Genomic DNA, 23,656 nt, shown 5'->3' with positions numbered 1-23,656 from the left:
GTTCTTACTAAGCCAACGATCCCTTTCCGAATCACGGAGTTCGAAATGGGAAAGGAAAAAGCAAGCCATCCACGGCCTTATTAAGTCCGCAAGATTAATAGCTACCCATCTCACTACACCCTTAACAGACATTCGCGTCTTATTACTTAATGAGCAGTGATTTATGTTTCATTATGTAACGGAGAAAATCCGTTATGCATGTTGAACACAGTTCTTTAGATCGATTAAATCCATATTTTAATGCAAATATATAATTTAAATAGCAAAATGCCCTGTCAAATACCTTTTATTCAAATTATTATTATTATTATTTTTTTTTTTTGGTTTGCTGCTTTAAATATATATTGACAAATAAACAAACAAATGGGCACAACTTGAACAAATGTGATTAAAAATGTATTCAGCATTTACATTTTGGATTACAAAATATTATGCACTAAATTTCATTGTCTATTTCTTTGAGTTATTGAATCAGCTTGTTCACATAAGGAAGAACAGGCATCACTTCCTTTCACAGATTTAGTTCAAAATCTGAGAAAAACCGACACATTTGGCGTAATGTTGGTTAAACACATTTTAATATTGAAGCTGAATTCGCTGTTTGTGTCGCCTTGTTCACAATCAGATAGATAAAAAAGAGTGTTTAAATGGGGTTTTTTCGAAAGATGAAGATCCGTTAAACTATCGAAGATGATCGTCTTATTTCGATTTTTAATTTTTATAATGTTTATTTTTGTAAAAATGACATAAAATTCTGACATATATCAATTGCTCACAGAGGAAATAAAGCCTATGTTGAAAAAATTTGCTCCATTAAGAACTTTTTATTTAAAAGTTTTCCTCTCAGAAAATGTTTAATATTAATATTTTTGAGACCCCGGAATATTTGTAGTCTATGTATATTTTCTGGATGCAAAATTATATATTGTACTGGAATCACAGCTCAATTGATAAGACCCACACAGAGAATTCTTAATCAAAGATTTTCTTTTGACCTTTTTGTAGTTGCAATAATCCCAGCTTCTTTTAATGATGTTGCAACAATTCATTTCTTTCAGTTAAACACTTTTCTTGTTAATTGACATAATCAAATCGCATCCTTAATAGAATATTCTTTAATATTTTTCATTTCTGCATTGCACATTCATTAGGATACTTAACTTTTCAAATAAATTTTAATTAGATAAATTTATGTCCAATAATTGTTTTGAATGAATTTTCTAACTGGTGAAAATTCATAGGGACACCCTCAACCGAATCTGGCCCACGATGGAACATGAAACATATTTGCACTTTTTCTCTGCAACGATTATTTCTCGTGTTCCACAAGCTTTTTTCTTGTTTAGGTTAAAAATGACAACATTAACATTAAAGCTCGATTTATATTTGTTTTCAAAATTTAATCAAAATCTCTTTGTTCTGCGTTTTATTTTCGTCCTTTTTCACAAAATTTCATTCAATTCCTAGACAATGTTTTAAGGATTTAACTGTCATTTTTACTCTTGATTTTAATTCCTTTCCGATTCTTTAGTTCCTTTCACATCAGCTGCTATAACTAATGCTTTATTGGCACAGAAATATATAATTATCTACCATTATTTCTATATATCAGAAGGAATTAGCTTCATATGAGACATAAAACCAGTTGCTACAGAAAGTCACAAAAAATATTCCAATAACAGGATGTCTATTATAATCTGAACAGATTGCTTTGAAGTTTAACATTTAACAGGACCTGCAATTAATTTGCATAATTAGCATTTGTGAAAGACTAATCAAGTTTGATATTTAATTGTTCATTGAACCATTGGAAAACTTCTTTCTTATACGCCCATTTTCATGATAGGGCTGAAAAAATTTGTTACTGTTTTTTTTTTTAATTCCAAGTTTCGCAAAATTAAATATATTAATTTACAACAAATGGCAGCTTAATAATTAAAGTTTTATTGTTTGAATTTAATGTTCTTTTAATTAATTTCTGGATGTTCAAATATTTTCATAAATGCATCAACTCCCTTTCTTTAAAATATTAACAAACATTTCAGCTTTTTTCAGTTTTTTTTCGATTGATTTTATTATAACCTGTTGTGGTGTGACTTTCCGCATATTTTTCATTAAAGGTTTCTCTGCTGCATGTTCATCGCCTTATTCTTCTTCAGAAATCGATTCTATCTACAGCTTCTCCTGATTTCGTTCTGTTTCAATCAGAAATCTTCTCTTCAAAATCAAAAAGGAAATTCAGAAACCCTGATTGACTCTTTGGATGCAACATTTAGCAGCAAATCACAAAATTTCTTTCCTTAATCATCACAGTTATATCCAATTAAATTGACTTCCATGGCTTTTCGATGAAATTTTTTTCTTTAAAAATATAAGAATGATACTGGATTTAATCAAGAGTGAGTGCTTTATTTTAAGTTAATTAATTGCGTAAGTTCACATGTTTGAAATCTAATTAAATATATTTCAGTTTTGTATTCAGTTCAAGGGAAAAATTTAATCGACCTTTGAATTAAATTAATTTGTTTGACATTTCGATGCGTTCGCTGCCTCTATTTATTTCTGATGTATATAATATAGTTTAAATATCATTTTTTATTAAAAATTTCTTAATCTTTTCAGTATCGGATTCTCCATTTCTTTTTTCTACTCGATAGCTTTTAATGTTAAGTGTTAAGTTTTCTATTAGCAAAGAAGCGTTCTAATTTAGGAGACATTTCTGACACCGCCGAGGAAGCAAAATTCAAAAACTTTGATGCCACGATCATTCAATATAACAGATTACTGAAACTTTCTGAAAATTATGTCAACTAGACCAGTTGACTTATGTGTTATCAAAGAATGTTCAAAATTTAAAAATTTCAACATTCCTAACGATATGCATCGCAAGTATGACAAGCTCCACATATTATATTAGGAAACTTAGCTGTTATGTCCAAAAGGTGTTTCGAATCATTCTGGAATATTGCTTTTATTTTCACGACCCATCTTTCATGATATAACTGTTAAATAGAATTATCAGGAACAATTGTACGTACTTCTCAAAGATCTTTTCGGGATAAAAGCGAATGAAAACTATTCGGAGTAATCTCTTAAAATGGTCTTAAAATATAAGATTTCTCTTCCGTTTCAAGTCTGTAGAAGTCAAGCAGATCACTGATGCTCTGCAGTCAACGATGAAATCAGTTGCAACAATGTAACTGAGGCTGATGTGGAGAGGATGTGAGAGATGACCCATAGGTAAACGGAGAGAAAGGTTTTATTTGTTTCTATTGTTCAGTTCGCAGGTCTGAAAAATCTGATTTCAGTTGTACGAGTGGCCACTGAACTATATGATTACTGATACATAGAAGGTACTTTTGAAGATTTTGATGTACTTGTAAAATTGTCAGCTTTGAGAAAAAAAATCAAATGATTTTAAGTACCATCTGTAAACCAAGTTTGGTGGTTTTCTATCTGCATGTCACTTTTGAATTAAAATCTTCAAATGTTGAAATTCAGTTTTTTTCAAAATCTTGAAATTTAGTTTCATTTCAGTTCTCATTGCACAAGTGTTTCATCATTGAAGGCTAATTTACTCAATTTTCTGTTACATAATTGAAGAGGCATTATCTATTTTCTGCAATTCCTACCACATTTCTCTTGAAAATTAAAATATCTTTACTGTATTTAGATTAGTTTCAGTTGAAGAATTCGTTAGTATTCTTTTTAAGCCTACAGTTCTTTTCCAAAAATTTCTGGCATCTTCATTATTGCTCCCAATGATTCATTTTGAAGCTCTATCGATATTCAATAATATCCAAATGAAAAATAAATATTCTCATTTGTATTGGATATTTTTTCCTATATTTAAAGATGAACCAAACCCGTTTACCAGCTAACGAGTAGATTTGGTTTAAAAAATGGTTTTTAATTTAGGATTTAGTTTTTGGAGTAAACGATACTAGCCTTAATTGCACATAATGCTTTGAGGTTTTCTTCAGATCAAAAATGGCAAATAGCCAATAAAATTTCATTATTTTTATTTTCATCTCCCCTAAAAAAAAACTTTGTAACTATACGAAATATTTATATTACTGTTATCTTTGATATGTTGATTAATAACAAAATGAGAAACATATTACCTAAAACCCATCTTCTATAAACATATAACGATAACCAATTATTGCAACAATTATTATGCTTATAAGAGGACACAGTTTGTTGTCACATAGACAGACAGATAAATTCTTTTGATCATTTATTAAATATTTGTTCGAATTAGAATTTTAACTACTTTATTTTAAATGCTAGGTATCACTTATAAATATCATTCTGAATCCAATTCGCTAATCATTACATATACAAGATATATACAACTAAAATGCATTTAAAATAATACGAAACTATGATAATAAAAGGATAAAAGGAAAACAATGAATCCCACAACAATACTTATTGCATTGATCCATTTTATTTAAAGGCATGAAATCTACACAAAACTAAAATGAAAACAATGGATCACACATTATTTATAATATTTATTTGTTTTATTTAAAAACAAAAAGTCTACATTATATACAGAATCGAAAATAAAATAACACACTTTTATAAAACTGTTTTCCGGACTAACATGATTATTGTACTACCAGGCAAGTGATGTATAACCAGTCATTCACACAATGCTCATCAAAATATCAGTATGGTATAGAACTGATGCAACGCGTGTAGAAATTCTTTATTTTCTGTCTCCATTTCTTCGTCACTATCCTCTTGCCCTATTCATATATCTCTCAAAGTACGGGAGATTCTTTAATCTTATGATTGGATAAGTGATTCAGAATTAAACGAGTAAGCTTTAAATACAGTTAAGGCGCATGAGTTGGCGATTGCTTGAATAAAACAAAACGCCACTTTTTATCAGTTTCACACAATTTCTAATCTAGTCTTCAGTATTACACGCATTAAAGTGTGCATTTAATTTTTAATGTGTGCATTTAATTTTAATTTATTTCTCATTTTTAAATATGACGAGCAATTTGTTTCCTCTCCTGTCAGAGTTGCACAGTAAAAATAGTTAAATGCATTTTGCTTATGCTCACTTTCTTGATTTTCTGTATGTTCAGATGAATGTTTGTAATAATACCTTGTCTTCTACAACCATATGCAATAGTGATCTTTCAACAACAATACACTAAGAGTTTTTTTGATCCACGGCTTGACTGCTTCTTAATCTGGCGCACACTATCCAAAACTCCTCTCTTTTCTTCCACCTATGAAACCAGCCCACTTAATCTACCAAGTACTGTTTGCCCATTTTTTCCCATCTCTTATGTCTTCTAATGAATGTTCGGCGCACTAACTTGTGCTGTCTTTTATCTATTTTTCTGAAACACTCATTCCTCGCAACTTCCGCATCCTTATCTTTTCTATATAGCTTTCTTTTCCGTATCAAATTGTTACTATTCGAAACTTCGATTTTTATTGAATATTGAAAATTGTAGAAAAAATATGTCCACGAATGAGACAACTCCCAAGAAAAGTTATTTTGACAATCAACTGACTGCGACATTCTTGTTCATAAGAAATGGCAACTACTCGAATAATATCAAAAAACAATCTCTCTTAACTGGTTTCTATGAGAACTGGTGTCCTTGTCGTAATCAAAGACATGCCAGTAACGCAATTACTAACCTCAAATTAATGCTGAAAGGCAGCATGTTTCTGCCAATGGTAGCAACCACGTGCATATCTCAGGTGATCGCGTATGAAGTGGATTAGAATAAAACAAATTTTCATCATATCCAAGAGACTCAATTTTTCAGATATTAATATACTCTGAACAACACATCCTTCTTTGAAACATCTAAGTTACTAGCGCATTTATTGAAATATTTTGAAATAACAAATGCTACAACAAACAAAAAAAATATCCTATTATGTTAGCTCGCTATGGTTAATGTTATGGGCCCTAGCACACATATGCACTCACACTTCTATTAATCTAAGTATACCTTACCAGAAACGCGTACTAAATGAAGTACATAGTAATTTCTTGATCCTGGCCAATCAAATAAGAGAGTAGCGTAAAAAAAAAAATCCGTTATTTACAGCTTTATATATGTACAGCAAAACAACTTGTTCTGATCTAGTATATCTTACATAATATTATTTAATATTATTTACATAATTCACACTACAGTTGAAAGTTATTCATGAAATAGTTCCTCTATTAATTCGGAGAATACACACACACACAGAGAAGAAAAGAAAAAAAAAAAAAACGGTAACATGCTGTTAACTTATGCGGTTACTCAAGGGGCAGCTCCAGAAATCCACCGATCTTTATGGGTGGAACTTAGCATAGAAACCCGATTCACACGGTGCAAAATTTGAAACACCTTCGAACTCTTACTTCGAACTTCTTAAATGACTTTTATTGCTCTTCTCTCATCTCAAAACAAAAATCCGGCATTTTATCTCCGTCGAATCATTTGAATTCCTTATCGCCCGATAGCTGCTCAGTAATGTTTCCTCAATGACTTCCAGTCGATCATGAGAATGTCTGTTCATAATCCATCTTTGCAGCTGGCTCTTCCCAAACACACGTTAATTACATTCAGTCCCCCGCTAACACACCGGCTGAGGTCCAGTTGACTTCGAAATTTAATGACAACTGTCGCTCGTACTTGTTCGTTCCTCGAAGATGCAAGGAGTGCCTTCATAATATAAAAGAAGTTTAACATCTGGATGTTTTGAAGTTCTTCTCGCTTAAAAATACGATGAATTTCTTCGAAAAGACGAAACACACATATGTGGTCTTTTATCTGGATAGAGAGAATAACCAGACACAATGACTCCACTGGTGAAGAGGGTCTCCATATGCAGGTCCGGAGGCACTTAACAATGTGTGGAAAACCGATGACGTTGCATCTGGACGGAATGCCAATGATCATATGAGGTAAACGGGAAATATTAAAATATTTATTCACTATTATAACTAAGAGGGATAACGTAGAGTAATCTGATTATTCTATTGAGATCAGTGAATATGTAAATTTTTTAAGTCTAAATTTCAAATGTTCCTTCCTTGAAGATTCTTAATTCACAGATTGGACGAATTTATTATTTGCTGAATCCAATTCTGGAACAGTTAAAAGCTCTTTCCTGTCATTTAAATGCAATCATTTACTGTAAGCCACAGAAGTAAAATAACAGACATACAATTTTCAGTATACTTTGAGATCTTCGTGGAAATAACATGAAAGAAGATTTGACTAATAGAATAGTTCCATTTTTCTCATTTTTAAAAAAAATTTCCAGATTGAATTGAAATAATGTTACTATCAAACTGGGATCTTTCAACTCTGGACACTCCAACCAACCTATTTTAGAAATTATTGGACTGAACAGCCACACTACGTGTGATCAATAAAATTTCAAGTACATTGAAGATTCCTCCAACTTCCTTTCAAGCAGAATTTCTTATTTTTCTCTTACCTATTACTAACAACTGTATCCCAATGATATTTTCATTGCATTCAAAAAGAGCAGCAGATGAACCCGAAATATTCAAACTTGGTCATCTAAGTTGATAGGCTTTTTTAATGTTCTTTAACTGAGCTTCTAGTATTTCTTGACAGTGTTTTACAATACTTTTTGAATTAGTTACTTCTTTTTTTGCTGGAGGAAATGGCATTAAATTTCTGTATCATATCAAAGAGAAAACCTGGCCAGTATTTCTACAGTTATTTTTTTAATCCCCCCCCCAAGAAAAAAATCCAATTGAGATCATAGAATTATTGAAGTAAAGAGAAAGATGCATTTTTCTTAGCTTTCTACAAACTGCTCTTTAGTTTCTCTCAAAGTAATTTATAACTACCGAGAAGAGAAAGGGCTGCAAGTGATTTTATCAATAAATCTACAAGGAAAAAATTTTTCATTTTCTCGATTCCCAAATCACATTTTATAGAAACTCTAAACCACTATCTTGATCTTCAGTCTTTCATTTTGAAGAAAGACAATTTTAGTAGTGGAAAATAATTTTAATTTCTATCGAAAGTTCATTTAAAAAGATAGAATTTTTCCAGATTATCATTTAAAGCTTGAGATTTCTTGGTTCGACATAACCGTCGCACTGCGTATAAGTTTGTATAATTCTACCTAAAAACTATTGTTTGAAGTAAATAACCTTGAATTTTCCATTTCTTATAAACATTTTGTATAATTTCACCAACTCCATCTTCGAAAACAGTCTGAAATTGTGTAATCCCTATACAGTTAAGCTTCTGGAGGTTCGAATACACAATAGGAATCAATTCTCTCATAGAATATTTTCCGTTTCTGTTAAAAGTAATTTTCCTAAGTATGTCTTCTTTTTAGCTCGAATCATTGTCCTCAGAAAGTTAATTATTACATTTTATTCAATACATTTATTATGAAATAGATTTTTAATATCCGAACTTTCTGTCTATAGAATTATCTTAAAATAATATATCTATAAATTATCTAAAAACAACAATATTAATAGATGAGCAAAATCATTCCCTCGGTTTTCATAAGAGTCTAATATGCCACTAATCGACATTCCAATGCATGTCTCTTTCCTCAAAATGTGCACAGTAAAAATCTCGATTTAAACATGTGAACATTTTAATGTCTTGCAAGTTTTGGTAATTTGAAACAAAATTAAATTATCTTTCATAGTTTTTCATATTATAGGTTTTAGCGATCGTTTGTTTGTTTTATAATCTCAGATTATTTCAGATGTCCCAATTCTCTAAATGTAAATCAAGCCCATAGTTCTTAAGTCCTGATAACCTGATTTATTTCTTGATTTTAAGCAAATAAAGCATTATTTTTTCAAAAACTTGCTTTTTTTTATCGATATCAGAACTTTGAGGGGAATTTTATATTTTTTTGGCATGAAATTTCTCTCAAAAAATTCAGTAATCTACATTCTTCCTTTTTCTCTTGTTCTAGAATATAAGTATGTAGAGAAGAGAAATACAGATAAATGAGAATTTTTTAAATTTAAACTTATTATTCTCGTTTGGTATAAACTATGTTTTTGCAAAATTAATTCTTTCTTCACTATATATTATCTGTTTCCCAAAATAGCTAAAAATGTTTATGATTTTAAGTATAAACAGTGTTTAATGAGCCATCGTTTGAAATAACAATAAGATTACTTTGCAATTCACTAAAAATGTCTTTTACTATGCAAGACTCAAAGAGACGGCAAAGCAATATCTAATATTTGCCAGACATCAAACGAATTGATTCCAGAATACCTATGTTTCTATATTGTTATGGATACGAGAGGTATATAATTTTCAATTTAATTCCGTAGAATTGATTGTAATGAATTTTAGAAGATCTTCAAAGCAGCACTCAATTAGCAAATCATCTTTGCTAAAAGACAATTTTTAATTTGTGCATGGCTTAGAATAATTTTCATTTGTTGGTATGCAAATGTTTATAATTTCCTGTGTCCTCTTTCTTTCAGTAACAATCTAGATGAAACTCTGAATCTCGTCATCCCTTTACACTTCATCAACCCATACCTTCATCATGAAATGTAGTCAGTTCTAATTTTGGTGACTTCTGTTTTCGCTTAATTTACTGAAAAAAAGTGCAATTGTTTTTCATTTATTTAAATTAAGAAAATTTAATTAAATATGTATTTGGATATCTTTCACATCAATCATTTTTCTGCTACATTTCTCGACCTCCTTATATCATGCCAAATACTTTCAGAGAAACATATTTTCCAGCAAAACAAAGCATGTATTCAGGAAAATATGAATAAGTTCTTTCCATAATGGTGAAATGTGATTTAATGTTTTTGTCCAGAATATTATCAACACTTCAGTTTACAGTCAAAACATTACACAGTCTTAAAATATAGCAAAAAAAAATGTTGCACGTCTTAATAAAAAGACACATATTTTATTTAAATTAATAAAAAAAAAACTTCTGAAAGAACATTTGTTTTCATGCTAATGCAAAACCAATTTATAACAATTCTATTTTATAAAATGTCGTCATTCACAAAATAATTTTCCTTCAAAGGAGAAATGGCTTTCGGTTTGCCTTCAAGAATGCCCGTAGCACAAGTAATTCGAAAACTAAATCTGTTATAATAGTAAAGATTCTAAATTATATTTACAAAGAATGGTGATAAATATTTGCAACGAAGCTAGAAGACAATAGGCAAAAACTAATAACCATTTTTTGTAATCAACCATTACTTCTATTTACTATTTCTAGTCAATATATCTTTTTACATATTTAACAAACTAGATTGATATTAATTTTAAGAAATATTTACATCGCTTTACCCTTCCAGTAATGTTTTTAATTACTTCCATAATAATTGATGCATAGAATATCAATCCTCTTAGTGGCAGAATAGATGACCATGATAAATCTTTCTATATTCAGCATTAGAAATTTTACTACAAAACTCATGATATGGAATACAGGCAACAATAATACTGAAAGAGAATCAATTATAACTTTCTCTCAATAACAACAACAAAAAATACACCTCAAAAATATCAAATATCGTCTTTTCTTAATAAATATCTTCAAGTTTCTACACCAAGTGTAACACACTTCCAGATTATCGCTTAAACTTTACTACGAATTCTTTGCAAATTCTCTAATACATTGAAATAAAATCCATTTAAATACTATATAAAATCACTGCTGTTGAATGATTTACATTTATTTTTAAATGTTAAAGTAAATGTTGAGTTCATCTTCAAATATTTATATAAAATATTAATTTTATTTAAATACAGGTCATATAGTTTTCATATCGTTTCGGAGTCTTCATGGAGTTTTAAATGTTGAACATAAGTTCTTTTGCACTGGTGTTCAAAACTTAAGCAAAAGGTGCTTTTTTGCCATAACTAAACGTAAAATCATATGAGAGATAGCATTTTGTACTTAAACGATGACGAAAGTGTAGGTGAAAAAAATGAATATAATGGATATAGTAAGTGTTTGTCTATCCAAGAGGAACAACAAGAAGCAGACGTCCCGTAATATGAGATATGCCAAATCCTTAATGCAATGATTGCTTCGCACCATCTCTCCATACTCAGCACCAGATTGTCCAGCAGTTCTTGAGGTAAGAGTGTCCATTCATCAATCAGCCTCTGCTTCAGTTGTTGGATGTTCCCTGGAGGATTGAATCTTGCAGCAAGGAATGTCCCCAAAACATCCTATACATGTTCTATGGGATTTAAATCAGGAGAAAAGACTGGCCAATACATTAGTGTGATATCTTTACTCTGCAGTAGCCTATGAACATCAGCAGTACGGTGTGACCGTGCATTGTCATCCATGAAAACGAAGTATCGTCTAATAGCACTTTGGAACAGGCAGACATGGGGAAGAATAACTTTCTTTCAATAGCGATCTCCAATTACAGAACTTTTGTCTAAAACTTCAGTCTACCTAAAAGTTCAGTCTACCTGTTCAGCACAATGCCTCATCAACGATAATTTCCATGCCCATCTTAGAGGTCTCTGTCCATGATGTTATTCGAATAAAAGCGTTGTCCGACCTCCCTCTAAATGAATTGTCGTTGAGAATCATTTGTGGTACTGAAACGACTCTCATCCGTAAGGAGGATACAACTCCATGGATGAGATTTCCAGTTTTTGCACTCCTAACACTACTTTGAACGGTGTCACGGATGGCCAACTTTCAAAGGCATGCAGCTTTCACGGCGGTGGACGAATAGGCCACCTTTGTAAACGCGACTGCCATAGTAAACCGCGACATTTGTCTCCCTGATTCTGTACACACTTGCTGACTGGTATCTGGGTCTTTTCGCATGCAGGACGATATAAAAGCCATAAACAGTAGTTATTTTTCTAGGATGGCCACCAACAACTTTTCTATCAACTGTACCTTCCAAGCAAAATGACACTTTTGTTGATTCCGAAATTTTCAGCTATACTGCGTCCTTCCTCCTTCTTTACGAACATTCTTCCACGTGTAAAGTCGTCCAGGTGATTTCGTCTAGCCATATTTCAAGAAAGAACTCATTTGCACTTATAGCGAATGTATTCCTTTCCCTGTAGTCTTGAGCTGTTCGCTCCGACTGTACGTGTTTTGCGCACACTCACTTCGCTGATACCCTTTTGTTCCTGACATTTGCATACGCATCACCTTTCTACTGAATTGCGTGTTCATTGTACTAATCACAATAACCCTTTTTCTGCATTTTCATGGCTAACTGCTTAAAATTTACATTGTTGCTTAAGTTTTGCGCACCAGTGTATACTACTTTATTACGTTCATTTACTTTCACAATTATCTATTTCGTATTATCATCAAATCTTCATTTTACTTTACCTTCTGTTCTGTTCTTTCTTCTGATGCATCTCTTAAATTGCTACCATTGCTCTTGCTAATTTACAGCTTCGAAATATCTTGTCTTCGGAATTTATATCACATATTCTCAAATTATGCGCTTCTTGAACTAATCCCCTTTTATTTATTCAGCATCTGGTGATACTGTGAATGTTTGATAAAAAGACTTCTACCTTTGGTAATTATTTTAAATTTTTTTATAAGATTTCTTTGCTTTTGACCTTCACAAATTTTAGATTTTTTCAAGCTTAATATCGCAAATTTGATTCTAAAAGATTGTAAAAATTTGTCAAATTGATCTTCTTATTTCAAAGAACAGATTTTGTACAAAACTAAACTTCATGTTTCATGATGATGACACTAAATTTATAAACTGCTTTTTTTAAAACATTTTTTTAAGAAACATATTCAATATGGGATAATCAATAACTGTTTTCAAAACCAAAGTTATTTATACTTACGTCACCTAAATGTTTTGAAATGTTTATGACAGTTTTCCTTCTAGTTTCGTTTTTTTGCAGGAATAAACGGGAAAATTTTACCACATAGAACCACCAAGGGAAACATATGGAAGTACCAGACATTCTTTTGCTATACATTATTTTTTATACTTTTCAAATTTCGGAGAATCTCAGGAGAGTTGGAATAGTTTGACAGTTTTCAAGATTTCAAAAACAAATCAGCCGGAGTTTCCACTGCACCAAATGTTTTATCTTTTCTTCAAAACTATTTCTATAAACAATGATTATAGATTTCCTTAAACAATGGTTAAGTTGACCGCCAGGATTTAGAGTTTTCACAGAACTATCTTCGATGACGTCGATAGTCTTGATTCCATCATCGCCGTAACGCCCAATATGTGCTTTTATCCACCTAAAGAGAACATTTGGGTTTTGGATGAAACATGATTGAATCTCGGACTAACTAATGAGGAGCTCTGGGATCTTATTCCATCAATAAACTCGAGAAGCTGTCTGTCCTTATTTGAATTTCCCATTAACTCGAGTAAACGTTTTTTTTTTCAGTTGTTTTGGCCTGAAACCTTTTATGGCATTTTCCCGGTTTTCCTGTCCATTGCAGTATTTTAATGCCATTTTAAATGTGCAATAGAAGCATGTGTTTTCATTTCCGTTTCTGTGCCATCTATGAAAAATCTTCACAAAATCGCAAAAGCCCTCCATTGAATGTCAAGCTTCAGAAAGATCTGCACGGACAGATCATTTTTGGGCTGGGCACTCCGTTAAACTTCTTCGGTTAACTTGGTTTATTTCGAATACAAAATTACAAAAACTACTACAATTTATAGTTTTGTTCTTTGGAAAACAATTAAATGGAAACTTTTAAATTAAAATGAATGAAAGTTCCTCAGATATGATTCTTGTTATTCAATGTATTCACAATTGACTCATTTGAAATTAATTTTCCTAATCCGTAATAAATGTTTGAAACATGACAGCGGGTATAAGAATTCCTACGCATCAGGCATATGCATTCTATTTACACTTGAACTAGTCATTTAAAGCGCTTAAACACAAAATGTAAAACTTTCAATTCTTAGAGATGACCTCATGTACTCCGCATAACCATTCGGCGGGATGGGCAACTCATTTATACGAAACATCTCATCCTCACATTCCATTCGCCTAAACTACCTGAATTTATATATGCCGGCTATCTGAAATCACCTGTTAGAGCATATATTCCTAATCCCTTGAGATGTTTCCAATGTCAACGTTTCGGCCACTCCAAAGTTAATTGCCGCGGACAGTAACTTGGCCCGATGTGCTGAAAAAGGTCATGAAAGCCAGGAGTGTACTGCGCCAGAAAAGTGCGTCAATTGTGGTGAAGATCATGTTTCCTTTTCGAGACTTTGCAAACGTTGGATACTCGAAAAACAAATAACCACTCTCAAATACAAAGATAACATATCTTGAAGCTAGACTTAAAATTCTAGCTCAAACACCTAAGACTGGTTTAACTTATGCTTCTGTGGTACAGAAACAGTTTTGTGTAAATTGTTCTTATGCAAATTGTGTTAAATCTGTCACCCACACAAAAACACTTGAAAAGTCAAGCGATTCAGAAACAGAGCATTCCACAAACAATGAAATTGAATTCTTGAAACATGATAAACCTAATAGAAACAAATCAAAATCTGGAAAGCATTTAAAACTACAATTTTCAAAACGTGGTCTTTCTCCACAGGATGTTAGACCAAAACTTAGAAAATCAACCTTGCACAATTCGGTTGCTTTGGGACTCGCAAATCGGGTTGCAGTCCACAAAGACTTAACGTCCATTTTTGGTGGCACTTCCAAAAGTGTAGACTTAATCGCATTTCATCCATCTGAAGAAGAGGATGAAGAACTTAAAATGAGTTGCGATATTTCGCAACTTCCCAACACAGTTCTCAATCCTTCACTTGAAGGAAAGGTTTCTTAATGGGTACCTTCGTTTCATGGAATTGTCGTGGCCTTCGTCCAAATTGAATGACATAAAGACCATCCTTAACAACTTTCATCCTATCTGCTTTGGTGTTCAGGAGACCTTCTTGACACCTAATATCCACATCAAAATACGCGGTTATAACTGTGCTCGTAAAGATGCAGAAACAGCATCTCATCCTTCTGGTGGAGTTTCTATTTTCACGTCGAATTTATATCCGATCACACCTCTCCTATTACACACTTCTCTGCAGGCTGTGGCTGTTCAAGTTCACACACGAAATTTTGTCACAGTCTGCTGCATTTACTTACCACCTCATGATGTCATTCGTCAACAAGATCTTGATAACCTTGTGGACCAACTCCCTTCGACATTTATTATACTTGGAGATTTTAACGGAGATAGTACGTTGTGGGGTTCGGGTACTACAAATTCTCGTGGGCAACAGATAGAACAATTTATTGCTAATAATCGTCTCTGTTTGCTCAATAATGATGAGAAGATGTACTTCCATGAACCCACCCGTAGCTTCCATAGCCTTGATCTAGCCATGTGCTCTCCTGAACTCTTGCCGGTGTTGAACTTTGCAGTCAGCAAAGATCTACATAATAGTGATCATTTCCCTATTATTGTCTCCCATGCTGATAGTGGCGGTGTGACTCCCTGTCCTCCGCGTTTTCTATTCTAGCGGGCAGACTGGGATACTTTCACACAATTGGCAGATATCACAGAGACCATGATCAATACTTACGACATCATGGAAGCAATGCAACTTGCTATTGACACCATAATAAACGCCGCAAATGCCACCATTCCAAAGACCTCCCCACGTATCAAATAATTTCGCAGACCGTGGTGGAATGAGGCTTGTCGCGACAGCCACAAGCAGCAGAAAAAATTGTGGAACATCTTTCGGATGTACCCGACATCTCGTTGCTTTTAAAAGAGACAAAGCGCTAACTCGTCGCATTCGTCGTCAGAGTCAGATGGACTCCTGGATTAAATTCGTATCTTCTATTACATCATCAACCTCCAGCAAATAGTTGTTGAAAAAAGTAAAGGCTGCGAATGGTATTTATTGCGAACCTTCCATTCCTGTTTTATATACAGGAAGTCTGATATATTCTGCCCCAATAGAAGTAGCCAATATTCTGGGCCAAGCATTCGCAGAAGTTTCCGCAATAGATTCTTATAGTCCTGAGTTTCTGGCGATTAAGAATCCCGCGGAACGGTTGCCTTTGCATTTTAATCACCGTCGCAAGTTTTCATACAACTGTAAATTTAAAATGTTTGAACTCGAAAAGGCGTTATCTAAATCTCATGATACCAGTCCAGGGCCAAATGGAATTACATACAATATGATCCGTCATTTGAATACTACTTCCCTTTCCAATCTGTTATTGTTATTTAACAGAATCTGGACAGAGCAGAAGTAGCCCTTACAATGGCGCGAAGCTATTGTTATCCTAATCCTAAAACCTGTCAAAGATACATCCAATCCTCTGAACTACCGACCAATAGCTTTGACGAGCTGTCTTTGTAAAACATTAGAACGTATGGTCAATTCTTGTCTTTCTTTTGAATTAGAAAAACAAGGATGCATCTCTCAGTTGCAGAGTGGTTTCAGTAGAGGACGGTCTACTGTTGACAACCTCGTGCTTCTGTAAACGCAAATCCGCAATCCATTTGTGAGAAGAAATCACCTTGTATCTATTTTTTTGATATAGAGAAAGCGTACGACCATACGTGGCGTCACGGCATACTTTTAATGCTTTTTAACTTTGGTTTTAGAGGAAATTTACCTATTTTTAAAAAAAATCTTTTTATCTTGTCGAACGTTTAAAGTTCACATGGGTAACGTCTACTCAAATAATTTTATTCAAACTGAAGGTGTTCCGCAGGGAGCATTCTTAGTGTTACTCTTTTTACTGTCCATTTTAGCCAAATAATTAATGTTTTACCTCCATCTATTCAAGGCACATTATACGCTACAGATCTCTTGCCAAGGAAGCAATATGCACCTGATAGAGGGACAACTGCAGGTTGCTGTAAACAAACTTGTAGATTGGTGCAATGAAAATGAACATAAGATTTCTCCAGAATAAAGTAAATGCGTACATTTTTGTAGGAAACGGGGTATACATTTAGATACCAAAGTTCAGATTCGTAATGCTACCATCCCTGTGGTAAATGAAATAAAGTTTTTGAGGGTAATATTTGACCGTAAGCTCACTTTCGCATGTCCTACATCTACGGAAGAAGTGTGACAGGTCATTAAACATTCTCAAGGTACTTACTATCCAGAACCACTTGGGGAGCAGATCGACTTGCAGGGAGCAGGAGACTTCCTTGCTCAGATTTTATCAAGTAGTGACTTTATCCCGTATAGATTACGGAAGTACGGTGTATGGCTTAGTCTTCGGAGACTATAATGCTCGTCGCTCTCACGCACTTCCATTCTGCGACAGAGTTAAACTGCTCCTTCGTGATTATGAACTTCATGATAAGGTAATCCAGACTACAGATCCATTTTCCTTTCCTCCCTGAAATATTCCTCAGTTTTCATTTTTAAATCCCTTCTCTGGTTTTGAGAAGCAGAGTACAGCCCACCAAAAACTGTTTATTTCTCATTGCTGTCAGTATTTAGATAACTTAAAAATGTTTACGGATGACTCGAAATTAGAGGATCATGTTGGTTGCGGTATTGTTTTCGATACCAACATATTTAGTTACCGTCTAGATTCCTCTCTATCTATTTTATTTGCTGAATTATAAGTCCTCTTTTATGCTCTTCAGGGGCTTTCACTCTCTTCTGATCGTAAATTTTGTATCTATACTGACAGCATGAGTTCATTGATAATGTTTTCCAACTGTAATAATCAGATTCACCCAATTGCCGTGGAAATCCTTGATCTTCTAAGGACTTTAAAAAACAGGAAGTTTAAGATATTATTTTGCTGGATTCCGAGTCATGTCGGAATCACCGATAATGAGCTGGCGGATAATGCAAAGAGTGCATCTTTGCTTTCACAGCGAGACATCCCGTTCTGTGATGCTAAAAATATTTTTCAACGTCGTCTATACTCACTCTGGCGGGAATCATGGAATAATCATACTGATAACAAACTTCATAACGTAAAACCTATCATTTCATCCTGGTCTTGTTTACCAGTGCGAGAGCTAGACGTCAAATTGTCTATACTCCACATTGGTCTCACTCGTTTTACTCATAAACAACTTTTAATCGGTGATAGAGCTCCTTTCTTCTCTAGATGTCAAGTGATTTTAACCGTTCTTCATCTTTTAATAGAATGCCCTTATTTTGATCATCATCGTTTACGTTTTTTCTGTGCTTCAACAGTGAGCATGCAAATGCTCGTGGGGGATCGTCCCCACAAAAACCTTTTTAATTTTTTAAAAGCAATTGGTTTTTATAATTTCATTTAACATTTCAATTCGTTGCCAATTTTACAATGTTAGAAGACATGGCCTTGCAATTTTATTAATCAGTTTCTAATTTTACAGCGTCTTACATAAAAACGCCTTATATATTTTAACCATACGATTGGCGCAGTATAGTCAAATATGGCTCTTGGGCCACTAAATCCCACGATCCATCCATCCATCCACCAGAATAAAATGTCTTCAGCCCGAACAACAATTCTCTGCATGGGGTCAGTCAGTTCAAGATTCAGCGTTAGTTACTCAGGACAAGTCAAGAGTACTTTTGTCCAGCATCATTCAAATCAAGGATCTAAATCAAGGATCGATTTAAAGATACACAAATTTGCATCATTTTTATTTCTTGTGCTGGTTCTTCGTTCCTAAAGTCTAAGTCAAGGAGTTCCTAAGAGAATATGCTCTCTAAATAATGGTTCTTTTTTCTTCCGCAGAAGGAGAATGCACACTTCTGAGAAGAAAATTTACTAAGACTCTTTATAACCTGGATACTTTCTTCCAGACAATTGCAAACAAAATATTATATATCTCTTTGTTACTTTTTAAAGCTGCCATAGGATTTTCTACATCTCTTTACTCCTTATAATTCATCCTGTTTCATTTTTTTATTTAGTAAATCATCCTCGATTTTCAAACAAATTTTCATAGCAATCATCGGTATATTTCAAAAATTCATTTTGAGAGACCTCTCCAATCTTAAACCTCTTGGATCGAATACTTCCTACTCTATTTTCATAAATTTCATGGTGCCTTCTTCATACTATATTAGTATTTCGACTATTCAAGTAAGAGAGAAAATTGTAAAAATGTATTCCTTGAGCATTTCCACAGATTACTTCTTTTAGCTCATGTATCGAGTTATATGCATGTGTGAGAACAACTTTAGAGCAAGCATATCATTTATTCGGTAATACATTCAGTTCTACTATGACCCTCGGTTTCTTGTATTATATTTACTAATCTAAAAAAAACATTATCGTACACATTAAATTAATAATTCGTAATACTAAAAGCTTGTTGTTTTATGCTATTTTCTTGTAGGAAGGAGACATGACGAGCCGTTGTACCTCATAATTTTTCCAGGAGCTGTCCATGATGCAGGACAATGGTGCGAATCTCATGACGGACAAAATGCAACCCACTGCTTTCCAATCTCGGTAATTTCTACAAATCACGCAGGAAAAAGATCCAATTATTTGAATAAAAAAAGTTATTCAACACATTAAAATGCTTGAGATATTAGGTAATAAATTCTATTGAAACATGGAACAAAAATATTTTTGAAAGAGTCCAACGTTTTCTAAAAAAACATTATAACATCCCATTGCGCAAAACCCGGATGTTCATATTCGGCATTAGAAAACCACCCTACTTACACAAGCTACGAAAAATATTTTATTTCTAAATCAATGATATTAAAGTAAATTTTTAAATCTAAAAATATGGAGCAAAATACTTAAGACTACATCAACTTGTTATGATAATTTTCTAAGGAGAGTAACTGTTAGAATAACTAAAATTTTCAGAATTATACAATGTTTAAAAAAAAGTACTATAACCCTAATCGTATTAAATGATACAAATATTTATTTCTTATATTTTTCCAAATTTTTGCTGATAACTTTTAATTCTTTTTTAGTAAAAACTAGTTCAGTCATACAAGTAATAAAAAATAAATATCACCGTGCAATGTCTAGAATATGTACTTTTATGTGAAGAGACGTGTGAAAAAAACTGTCTCAAAAATCCGTTCGAAAATGAATATTTGACATATTCGGTGAGTGGGTTGTTTTAGGTTACATAAATAGAAGTATCTTATTTAATAATTTGGTCTTCTTGCTGGTCTTAACTCCGATATCCCATTCAGACTTATCATGATTTTTTCTTCTTCTCCGTACATACCGTATAATGAAGATTGCTATAATTATACTATTTTAAGCTCCGTAAATAATAATACGCCACACTAAATATTTTTCAAAAAATGAAAGCATATAAGGTATTCTAGACCAGTAATAAGGCATCATTTAGGAATTTTTTCAATGATTTATTCGCAAATAATTCTTATTTTTTTTAAGTAATTTATTTTTTTCTAAGTCATTTAAACACGTTATGAGCTAAAACAACTGACGTTTATTTTCAGATTGCGTTTCATAAAAAAAATTGTTATTTTGTTCAGCGAACGATACATTTTATTCTATGGACAATTTTAAGATAAATTCTATCAATGGAATGGAATGTTACTGATAAGTGAATAACTGGAAAGGGTGCCGATATGCGTCAAAATTGAATTCAACATTTTTTTGCAAAAATTTAAATATGCATAGGCTGAATAATCTTGATTTAATGTATAAGTAGAAATTTCTTCAAAAAGCAGAAATGTTTTGGCTTTCAATTCTCGTATACATTATGGCATCAAAAATATAAATTATGCATACAATTTAATTTTTAATTGAAACATTATAATACTTTCCTTCAGTTTTAAAGATTCCTATTTTAATGTCAATTTTAAAGATTTATGTTTTTCAGTGAATTATGTAAATGAAAAAATTTACAACAGAAGTTTAAATAAAAAAAATTGAAGATGATTTTACAGTGTATAGCTTATCTTGTATAATTTTGAGACAAAACATTTTTTCAACACTTTTTTCAAATACTCCAAAGGCTTGTAATCGATTCCGCTTATTATGAGATTTTTAACCAATCGCATGCTGTGCTGCATACCACTTGTCAATATTGTTAGTCATGCAATTCAGATGTTGTTTAGTTATACATTTGTGTAATTTTTACCCCATTTTGAACAATTTATCTGCTGTTTTACATTTACATAATAATGACATGCAGTACATTGTTCTAATCACTCCCTTCATTTGCAACGAGATTTTCCATTCTTCAAATAAATTGTTCCTTAATGCTTGACAAACTTAAAAACAGTTAATTACTTTCATATATACCTTGTAAATGCAATATTGATATTTTAAAGCAGTAAGAAACACTGCACATGTATAGTATTGAGAACTACACTCCTTTTTTACCATTGTCACACCTTTCTGCTGAGGTGGTTTTCAACTCCGGAGGCTCCATCGGAGGATCCAATGGACGCGACACATCTAAGGAACGGACGCACAGATTCCGCAGTGGCGGGCGGGAAACAACTTCAGCTCACGCATGTTGTCCGACCAGATGGAATCAGATGGAAATTCGTTATTGCACTAAAGTGCAATGTATTCCGAATAATATATATTGTTGTAAACAGACAACTTTTTGTTGCTTTATTACAGAAAAACCGTGACTTGTTTTAGTGTTTGGCAAACTTTTCGATATTTGACATATTATATAAAAAAAACAGTAATAATTCTGATGTTATGCAACGGAGAAGGAGGGTGTCTACGTTTTTCTACTTAAAAATTTGGACGCATTTTATACCAACATCAGATTATTGCATACAAAAGGATATAATTTTATTGTTTTGTTCCTTCCACGTATTTTACTGAATGTAAGAGTCATAAATTATCCTTAATTAGACTTAATGCTGAGAAATATATAAACTTTTGAAACACCTTGCGAAAGGAGGGTTAACGAAGCCTATTCAATGACTAGACAAAAATCAATTTTCGTTAATCATGATCGTATTAGGAGTAAAAATGCTGCTGCTTCTTACCAGGTATCATATGCGTCGATGGAAAAGTGTGCAAAATAGCTTTAATCATGTAAGTTAGTTTGAAATGCTGATTCAAAATATGAGATTTAATTATGATATCTTTACTTTAATTCGAATCTATTAATTGTAGGCGGCATTTGTTTACATAATACAGAGCTAACTAAGAGTTTGAATGCAGTCGATTAATGTTACGCTTTCACATAATTTCAATTTTGTTTTAATTCAATTCTGTGTGCCATGCAATAATTTTTAAAACAAAGGCAGATCGAAAAAAATTATTACAAAATTATTACATTACGTTTCTGGATGCGTATAGGCTGAGGATTGATATGTTTCTTCCGAAGGCAAAATAATATTTTTTTTTTTCAATTTTATGATGATAAAGCAATAATTTTTTCGCTGTAATAGTTTTGAAAGTTACCCCATCAAGACAATAAAATTTAGTTTAATTTTTCATTAATTTAAATAATAATTTCATTTTTAAAAAAGTCCTCCGAGGTGCACATTCCCTCCCTCCCTCCATAGATTATATATGTCAGTTGTAATAGTAATAGTTAGTCGAAAAGTTTTGTTTCTGGAGCGTCAATACACCCACAGATAAGCAATATTTTATCATTAGAAAATGTATAAATAAATAAAATAATAATGCTTAATATGAAGTGATATTTGACTTATTAATTAAGCTTTATTTATGCATACTAAAAATGATTCGAAAAAAATTGATGTTCTAAGCAATAACATAATTTTCAAACCGATTCTTTTAAGTTTCATATAATTGAAATAACTTTGCAGCTATTAAATTATAAATTTCTCAGTAGTTAGATTCTCCTTGTTTTTTTATAAGAACTATTGATTATACGGTTAAGGACGAAATTGATAGCGTTTCAAAAGAAACATAAGTTTTTTTTTTCTCTTTGTAGTTTTTCCATTTCTAATTATAATTATTTTAAAAACACTGTCAATGAAATTTGGTGGCCTGAGTTATGATAGCACTCATGACACATCAGGTTTTTTGCAGGTTTACAAATACAGGTATCATTTGTATTCTGTCATTAAATTAAAAGAAAAAATATTTTTTCCATATTTTTTTTGAATTATTTCTTAATCCTAATGGGCCAGAAAGGTGCACGATATTTATAAATGTTCCCAATGAACCCAATCTCTATACGAAATGAATCCTTGGCATATTAATACAATACCCTAAAACAGTAAACTGATGTTAATAGATTATGAATTGAAGATTGAGTCACTTCCTTTAAAGATCCATTTTGAAACCAGTTTAACTGAGTGCACTGTTCAAGAAAACTGTGATATACAAAAATTGAAGCATAAAAAATATTTTTATAAAAAATTAGTACCACGTTATGCTTTCGCATATTATTTTTCACCTACATGAAACTAGTTTACAAAAATTATTTCTTAAATTGTAAGAGCTTTCATCTGATATATGCGACCATTGTTTGATAAATGAACCGGTAAAAATTATTTTTACCGAGTCTACAATCATAATTAATTCAGCATTACGTTTCATTGCCAGACATAACAGCATAAAGTCTGTATCATTTCAAGTCACATTATCAAGCATCGAATTTTACATAGTCTTATCAGTTCGAAATGTTTTTTTAGTATAAGATCAAGTTTAAATGATTTTTTTTTTAAATTTAATCTTTCACTTTCCTCAGTGTATTTCAAGATTTCCAAGAAATGCCTTTCAAATTACGA

This window comes from Argiope bruennichi, chromosome 10 (assembly GCF_947563725.1).
Source record: "Argiope bruennichi chromosome 10, qqArgBrue1.1, whole genome shotgun sequence".
NCBI lineage: Eukaryota > Metazoa > Arthropoda > Arachnida > Araneae > Araneidae > Argiope > Argiope bruennichi.
This window is presented reverse-complemented; position numbering follows the sequence as displayed.